This window comes from Diabrotica undecimpunctata, chromosome 2 (genome assembly GCF_040954645.1).
Source record: "Diabrotica undecimpunctata isolate CICGRU chromosome 2, icDiaUnde3, whole genome shotgun sequence".
NCBI lineage: Eukaryota > Metazoa > Arthropoda > Insecta > Coleoptera > Chrysomelidae > Diabrotica > Diabrotica undecimpunctata.
Genome location: NC_092804.1, coordinates 151952181 through 151962184, shown reverse-complemented (window position 1 = coordinate 151962184; position 10004 = coordinate 151952181). Strand labels below are relative to the sequence as shown.

Below are 10004 nucleotides of genomic sequence, written 5' to 3'. Positions count from 1 at the left end.
CTGTAATGTGTCTTGAACGCCAAGAACGCTCGAGAAAGACAGAGACACAAGCACGGAAGCACGCACCGATTCAACGCGCCTAATTCTCTAGTGCTGCGCGCGCAGCGGACCGATCATGTTTGAGTGGGAGAGAGACGCAAGGCATTCGCCGGTCCGGCGGGCCTCTCTCTCGTTCGGTGACTCACTGTAACAGACATGAGCGGGCGTTACACTTTTTCATGAATGACTCCGAGCCACAACCTAATTTAAGACGTTGTCACGTCAAAATTCTTGTACCAGAATGTAAGTAGTATTTTGTTTGTTTTTAATTTATTACAATTTAATAGATTATCTCTTACCAATTCGTGGGTTTTCACTTTGTCTGCTAAATCAATTTTATGCATATTAATAAACACAGAGAGGTAATATTGGAATAATTACTATAACCATGAATGTGTTGCTTGTGTGAGTCCATTTCAAAAGGTGAAAGAAATAATAAGTTAGACTTACTCACAATCAATTTAATTTAACTAATCGGACGACCGGTTTCGCTTTCTACAATATGCAAAGCATCTTCAGGTCACGATACAAAGTTAAAATGCTGAAAACAATAATCCCATATTAGGGTGTTGTCTAATAAAGATAAAAACATAGGTAGGTGATACAAATTATATAAATTACAGTAATTATGCCAATATTACATGTCTGTGGTTTTATAAATGAATAAAATAATAATAATAAAATGTTTAAGCAGACAAGGTAAGACCCACAAATTGGTAACATCGTCTATTGAACTGTAATGAATCAATAAATAAATGAACAACTAAATAAACATTACTTACATGCCGGTACTCTATTAATTGATGGTTGAAAGAACATGGTTCAAACTATCTTGGATTGTTGATTGGAGAACTCAGGTTAACTATTGTAATTGTTTAACAGTAAACTGGGAAGTTCTTGAGGAGACAGATTTTATCCAATGAAGTAGAGATAAGTGGAATGTATTGTTTGTTTTATGAAAGTAATGTTCTATACCATTAATTTCTTTAAAGTTATTTAAGTTTATTCTGGAGATATATTTATGAAATATGTGTTATTTATTGAGATTTTATGTTTTGTTCTGGAAGGTGACAGTTGTAAGACAATGAATAGGAATTAATGTATAGATTGTGTGGGTGTGCAATTGTATAAACTTGAAGTTATCAAAATTTCTTTGATAAATTTGTTGCAATAACTGGCAAATTATTGTAAAGTCGAAAGATTTTAAGTTAAAATTAAATTAAGACACTTTTACACACACAGAAACACACAGAAAACACTTTAAAAACGGGGGACGAAACAAACATTTAATTAAAAATAAAAGGAGAGGATTTCCAAAAGAACTACATTTCTTATTAGGAGACAATGAGTTTTTTATGTGCTGTATATCAGATTTTAGAGGTAAACTTGACAAATGTAGGTTAAAGTGTGACAGTTCTTCTTCTATTTTAACTTATAAGTTGAGCTGCCATACCTGCAATGCATGCTATATTGGTAGAACCTTCAGATCCTTCAATATTAGACTAAAAGAACATCTTAGATATATAGAACGGCCAACATCGGGTCAATCACACTTCTCCCAACATATCCGACATAAAAACCATAACTTTGATCCACAAACTGATTTCACAATCCTCCATACTTGCAACAAAGGCTTATTACTCAATAACCTGGAACATTTAGAAATATTAAAATCTCTGAAAAATCACACAGCTGAAACTTTAAATGCACAGTTAGAACTAGAGTACACACCAGTATACTCAGTACTGATATAAACTTAATATTAATAATTTTACCTGATCTCACTCCATTTCTGCTTTCCACACCAAAATCCATATACTTATATAATTGATTACCCAATATCTTCTTCTATATGAGGTTTTCCATACAGTATCCATTATCTTCATGCACATTTTCTGGAATTAACTTCAACATCATGGTCAAACTTTTTATTCCAGTATCCCATATACATTCAAATACATTTGATATACTCCTCAGATTATTTGAATTTCTACATAAAGTTTAAAATACGGTCCCCATTGATTAAGTTTTTTGTTCACTGGATTAATTAACATATTACTTTAAACTACATTTTCCTAAAACTATATAAAACATCAGTATTGAACTGGTATGGTACCTCAACTTATTTAACCCAAAATTATTATTACACCCCATCCGGTTGCGACATACACTCATTTTACAAAATATTTAACTTCAAATTAACACGTGGTTTGATTGTTCCCAACACAACATGGTAAATTCGTTCAGACTGGCAGTATTAATTAAATAGAATTTTGTTAATCCTAATAATTAGCAAATCTACATTTTCTAATAGAAATATTATATTTTAACTATAAACTGTTTTAAATTTAAAATTGTTAAAGTGTCACAGAAATTATTGTACAAACTCACCAATGTTCGTGTCGGTGTGATGATACCTCTTCATGGTATTGGAAAATTGAAATAAGAATAATTTTACTTTACACCGGTTTAAATAGAGAACCTTTTACCTGTTGGTATAACCAATTTCCGGTCCCAACTGTCAGATATTAAAATTACCAACTAACCTTTGAATACTTAATTTTCAGTCAATTTCTTTAATTTTCTTTAATTTATAAATAATTTTATCAACAATGGTTTATTTGCTTATTATTTTCAGTTCCATATTAACATATCAGAATTGGAATAAATATTTAAAAATACTTATACACACCATGACAGATGACTCACACCAACAATTATTTTCAAAGAAAGTTTGTAATTTAGTTATACATTATACATTTTCAATACAAATGTACATATTTTAATTTAATTAACAAATAATCACTTAAGTTTGTTCTGTAACTTTGACTTAGCTGAGTTAGTTATCATAGCATAAGTATTACAATTATTTATATTGTTACATTGAAATCAATTATTTAAAGTTTGTTAAAGTATGCCAATATTAACACATCAAATAACTTTGATATCTAAAATTAAAAAATTTAGATTTTATTAATATCAGCTTGTTTCATAAACTGGATAACTTAACTTACAGCATTTAAAATAGAAGAAGAACTGTCACACTTTAACCTACATTTGTCAAGTTTACCTCTAAAATCTGATATACAGCACATAAAAAACTCATTGTCTCCTAATAAGAAATGTAGTTCTTTTGGAAATCCTCTCCTTTTATTTTTAATTAAATGTTTGTTTCGTCCCCCGTTTTTAAAGTGTTTTCTGTGTGTTTCTGTGTGTGTAAAAGTGTCTTAATTTAATTTTAACTTAAAATGTTTCGACTTTACAATAATTTGCCAGTTATTGCAACAAATTTATCAAAGAAATTTTGATAACTTCAAGTTTATACAATTGCACACCCACACAATCTATACATCCATTCCTATTCATTGTCTTACAACTGTCACCTTCCAGAACAAAACATAAAATCTCAATAAATAACACATATTTCATAAATATATCTCCAGAATAAACTTAAATAACTTTAAAGAAATTAATGGTATAGAACATTACTTTCATAAAACAAACAATACATTCCACTTATCTCTACTTCATTGGATAAAATCTGTCTCCTCAAGAACTTCCCAGTTTACTGTTAAACAATTACAATAGTTAACCTGAGTTCTCCAATCAACAATCCAAGATAGTTTGAACCATGTTCTTTCAACCATCAATTAATAGAGTACCGGCATGTAAGTAATGTTTATTTAGTTGTTCATTTATTTATTGATTCATTACAGTTCAATAGACGATGTTACCAATTTGTGGGTCTTACCTTGTCTGCTTAAACATTTTATTATTATTATTTTATTCATTTATAAAACCACAGACATGTAATATTGGCATAATTACTGTAATTTATATAATTTGTATCACCTACCTATGTTTTTATCTTTATTAGACAACACCCTAATATGGGATTATTGTTTTCAGCATTTTAACTTTGTATCGTGACCTGAAGATGCTTTGCATATTGTAGAAAGCGAAACCGGTCGTCCGATTAGTTAAATTAAATTGATTGTGAGTAAGTCTAACTTATTATTTCTTTCACCTTTTAATTACTATAACCTTTTTTGATCTTTATAAGACAGCACCCTAATATGGGCTTTTTATAATTTCAGCATTTAATTTACTTTATACCGTTAGACCTGCAGATGCTTTGCAAAGTGTAGAAAGTGAAACCGATCGTTTGGTAGTAAAATTAAATTGATTGTGAGTAAGTCTAATTTTATTTGTTTTACCTATTTGAAATGGGCTCACACAAGCAACACATTCATGATTTAAAAAACTTTAAATATATCAAAAAATCCTTTAACTATTTACGGCAATGATAACTTATTACAGTATTACTTAAAAAAAAAACAAAACAAATCAATACAAAACGAATCGATCGATACACTCCCAGGAAAACCAGTCAGTGCACTATCACTTTACTAATTAAGTACTTATCCTGAAATAACATTTCATTTGCGGTCAATCCAAATGAAGCATCGGCATATTTAATTCTGCCGTATATACCGTTTAACTGCGTATGGAGAGAAATGTATGTTTGGTTGCATATCGACTAATATTTCGTTGATTTTTTCATGTAAATCGTTAAGCTTAGGATCGACTTGCCGAAACGGGTGTGTATAAGAATTCACTCAATCGGATGCATGACTCTGATCTAGGATCATTAATTATTAATTTGAAAAGTGTCTTGATGTGCAGGGATTACTTAACGCTCGAATTGATCAAATTCTTTTAAAAACCCCGAAAAAAATTTAGTTTGTATTATCTGACAGATATTTATTTTTATTTCAAAGAAACAAATGACATCAACTTATTATCCGCGATAATTAATTATTGAAATACTGATTAAATTAAATATTAAACAAATCTGTAAATGTGTGACCGGCCACCACTGAGCCCATATGCCTCAACATGGAGTAAAAGTACGTTGTACATACTCCAGTACCAAGAAAATTCCTCACTGTATAAGATGGCACTGTGCTACATGTAATGTAGGTTTATGCCTATCTGAAAACAAAAAATTATTTCATTTCATTTTACGCTAAATCATTTTTTCGTTGTGGCCTAGTGATTTCACATGGAACAACCATTTTTTTCTATTAATTACAAAAATAAAATATAAAAACCTTTATTTTTCGTTTTTTTGCCTTAATTAAACAAATTATTCACCACTTAGTCCGCCCACAACGAGTTATCCCTTCCTCTTACATCCACTAATTATTACATGTATTTATTACGTATTATAAGTATCTAGGGTTATAAATTACTATAAATAAATTTAAAATAGAACTTGGTAATTCATTATATCAGTACTTATAACTCCTTACAAACACATTCTCTTTCTTTATTGTTTCAAAGTTTTTTCCAATAATTTGTTAATGTTACTCACACACCTTCAAAACACATTAAAGTCGTTTGACAATTCGCTATTAATGATTATTGGCGTTACTATAAACACACCTATTATACCCACAACTACCGACTCACCAATAAAAATGTAAGAAATTAAAACCAGCTCCAATAAGATTTTAAAAACCTGTCTCACGTAAACATTTATCTGACTAATAGAGATCTTGTTTTGCTTAAATTTAAAACAAAACTTGTTGATTTTATCACTATGTAAAAATCCTTAAAAATGCATGTTTTTGTTTCATGTTTACCGGTTTTATCCAATAATATTCAAACGTTAGTCATACAACTTTAAAAAACATTGAAGTCCATTACAATTCGTTAGTGATAATTATTGGTGTTAATGTCAACAAACAATCCTACCCACAAATATATCTCACCAATGAAAATGAATGAAATTAAAACCCCTTCCAATAAGACGATTTAAAAACCAGTCTCGCCTATTTATTTGACTAATAGCAATCTTGTTTTGAAGTGATTTAAATAAAGAAATTAGGATTGGAAAGTTTTGGGTGTTGTATTATAACTGGTTTGAATATAGCATGTAGGTAAAATGAAATACTTTTGTAGTAACAAATCAAATACGAATTTCAGAATATCTATATTGGGGACATAAGAAAAATTAAATGATATTTTACTTAAATATTAAGTTTATATGGGATTAAGCAATAATTGACTGTAATTGTTAGGGCCATTTAATAATTATTCATTTTGAGTTTGGTTTTATTTTATACGCATATTACAATAATTAAGATCTCAAGAAAGCATTATTGTGTCGAGGCTACGAGCTTTGATCGTTTTGATACGCCGTCTACATTCTCGATCGAATTTCTTCGTACAAAGTTAATCGAGGCCAGGTGACTCTCTTCATACTCGTTGAATTATCGAAAAAACTTATTCGTCAGTACTCATGCTGAAAATTGCAAAAACGACGTGCACTAGCAATGATATCGAGTAAAGTGAAGTCGAGTAATGTAGTGTGACACTTCATATTCGGACTTCGGGCCATTTGACTAGGACTCGGAAAAACCGACACAGAGCGGAAGTAGAACGAGGCGAAGCAAAGTCGCATGAAGTACCTGTCTACACTCTTGTACTCCCTAAACCTCGGTCAACTTTGCGAGTAGTTTAGTGGTCGCTTTAAAAATCACATTCTTCCACTTAAGAAGACTCAACATTTTTATTTAGGTTAAAAAAATGGGCAATGTTTATAGTTAATATTGTAAGACGTAGTCCGTAAATCATTAAAAGTATTTGGTCTATTTTCTAACACGACGTGTGTGAACCAGTGGCGTACCTAGAATTTACCTGGGGCGGTTTGGTTGACACCGTAATTTTTTTTATGCTACCTCTATTTTTAACTCTTAAAATTGGGGTTTTATTTTAATTTAAAGTACTAAAGATAGCAGTGCTAAAGATTCAGGTATCTGTTATTCTGCCTATCAACTAAAACCACCTTCTCCTACTTGTGCGCAGTTGACAGTCGCACGTACTGTACTCCAAAAGTTGGATCGCCGCTGTAAGGCTAACGATATTTTTCGAACAATGCCTTCTCTTATCTAGATCTTATCTCTAGCATTGGTCAGGTTGGTGTTTTTCTTCTTCTTCTTACTTTTTAATTACTGTTCGGATGTAATTGTAAACACTATTCCATCCCTCCATACTATCCGTCATCTTCACGACCATCCCTCTCACAGCCACTGGGTTTATACGTATTTCTCTATACACTCTGTTTCTCTCCACTGTACATCTATTACACTCCAGCATTGTGTGAGTAACAGTGTCGGAATATTCGCAGTATAGGCATTTATCTTAATCTGACTGTTTGAACCTATGAAGATACGACCTAAACAGACAAAGTCCCTTAGACTCGGGATCAGCATTTTGGTCCACTGGGCAACATCTTCCGTGTTGTTCCACTCTCATTGCCATATTTTTATTAATCTTTCCCTTTTCTCTTCTTTTATGGCTAATGTCAAATGCTTCCTTCTCTCATAGAGATGTCTCCTTTCTCCTGCTAACACATGCAGAGGAACACAACCCCTTAGGTAGGTATCTATAGGTATCTAAATATAATGAAAAATATTATTAATTATTGTGTATTAATTATTGTGTATTTATAAAATAAATATTGTATTCTACATATTTAAAACAGTAATTTAATTATCAAATAAGCGTTTTGGATTTTTTGTAAGTTACATTTTCTTACTATTCTCTATATATTTTTTACTTTTTGTGCCCTGAAGGGGGGTTTAACCAACAAAAACCCCTCCTGGGTGCGATACAGAGGTGAACGATTACATTAAATTTTATCACCGTGCCCCAATTATTATTTTATGTACGATGTTATTTAAAACCACTCTCATTCTTTTATTTTTTCTTTGTCTCTTCCTAGATTTTGTCTCCAGATTTTTCTTCTTTTGGTATTCTTTTTTTTAGCATACTGCAAAATGAGTCACAAATAACATTTTAAAAACACGACACTATTTTGTTCAGTGATCGTCTTTCCCACAAAATGTTTAGTATTGGATGTAAAATCATGGTAGATTGACTTACAATGATATTCATAATAATATTCCAGTACCTTGCTTTCTTGTGTCACAACTTACAAGGAAGTTATAAAAATTTACTCAATAAATTTTTCGAGAAAAACATTGTATACAATGTTGCAATGTTTGTATAAAAAAATTTTCTTCAATAATAAAATTTTTCAATATTGTAATATTGGTTACAACGTTTTTTCCACCAAGTGATTCAAATATTTCACTTACAATGAAGTCATTTTGTTAAATAACTTTATATTTACATCAGAAAGCAAAAATATCTAATGGTAACAATAACGACAACAATATACTATATAATAATAATAATAACGTCACTGCGATTGTAGTAAAAATTTCTTACAATGCCGCTTCATGAAATCAAGAGATCTAGAGATTTACCTCTTAAATTTATTGTTAAACACTAAAACAGCATTGTAAGTAAACGATAGCTGGAAAATAGCTAGTCTATATCTTGGCAGCATAAGACTATGAGGATATCTCAGATCCAGATTATGAGCATCTTCACGAAGTACTAATTTGTTCCTTAAATAAATAGGATTTGACGACGAAATAATTCGATATATCAATGAGGCTAGGTGATATTTGTATAAATTATCTATTGTTAACCATTGAAGTTCTTTTATTTTGCATGATATACGATCATATTTTCTTATGCCAAAAACAAATCTGTAACAATTATTTTGAGTTCTTTGCAACCTTAATTTCGTAACTTGATCTAAGTAAGGATAAAATACCAAGAGCCCATAATTAAGAATTGACATTACCATAGTTTCACAAAGTAACTTACGCTTTTTTACTATAAGGGTGACATGCTCTTGTGGCATTATAATTTTTTGAACAATATAACAAAGAATTATATTTTTTAGCATTTAGTTTAAGATTATGTCTAGTGGAATAAGTACAAATAGATTACAAATCCTGATTTATTTTTTGTGACGCTTGATTTACAGAGTTAGGTTCAAAAGAGAAATACAGTTGTGTGTCATATGCAAAAGAGTTCAATTTCAAAATTTCAATTTAAAGATTTATACAGGTCGGAAATATATATTGAAAAAACAACAGATCCAAGAACCGAATCTTGAGGCACCCCTGAAGTAACAGATGCAAATTCTGATGAATTATTATCGATTATGACCTTTTGATAACGATTTACCAAATAAAATTTGAAAAACTGTAAGGAGGTATCATCAAATCCAAAATATTTCAATTTAGCACACTGAAGAGCGTGATCAATAATGTCGAAGGCTTTAGAAAAATCAAGCATGATGACTGAGGTTGCTTTTCCTTCATCAAATGATCGAAGTATATTATCTGTTAAGTCAAGAAGCAGGGTCGTTGTACTAAACTATTTTCTAAAGCCTGATTGTATATACGTAACTACATTTTTTCTAAAAATATAATCGTATATCTGTTTATAGATAAGCTTTTTTAAATGTTTTGACAGTCCCGCTTGAATGCTTATTGGGCAAAGATCATTAAGTGATTCAGGTTTATTTGATTTGGGCAGTGGTTTTACCAAAGCGTATTTTCAAGTGCCCGGAGAATAACCTACCTCCAAACAATAATTTATGATGTGCGTAATATAAGGAGCAGTAATAGAAAGGGAGAGGTGTAGAATCTATACAAAAATATTATCACATCCAACAGCTTCCGATTTTAACCCTAATATTAGTTTTAGTTTCATCAATAGTGGCCATTTTAAACGAGAAAATAATATCTGGGTTGAAAATATTTAACTGATACCATTGAGTTGTCTCGAGACAACAATTTACAGGGCTAAAGACAGATGTAAAATAATTATTTATAGAGATAGGATCTTTAAGCTTCTGATGGATCTCTACAACTGGTTTATTTATAATAAAGATTGTCTTTTATAGATGTCGTCATTTAAGCCATAGTTAAAAAACATTGTACGCAGAGTTACAATGTTATTCATATCAGGTGTCGATGTACCTTAAATGAAAAAGATCTTTAAATATAGTGAATGTATAATATAACATCTGT

At 30.6% G+C, this 10004-nt stretch overlaps 1 long non-coding RNA gene across 1 annotated transcript; it reads right to left on the bottom strand.

Moving 5' to 3' along the window:
* Positions 1-475: 475 nt before the first annotated feature.
* LOC140435051 (uncharacterized) lies at positions 476-2074 on the bottom strand. Its single transcript, XR_011950106.1, has 3 exons — positions 1815-2074; positions 1493-1688; positions 476-580 (listed from the first exon to the last, which is right to left on the bottom strand). It is a non-coding gene; the product is annotated as an uncharacterized lncRNA (long non-coding RNA).
* Between the last annotated feature and the right edge of the window lie 7930 nt (positions 2075-10004).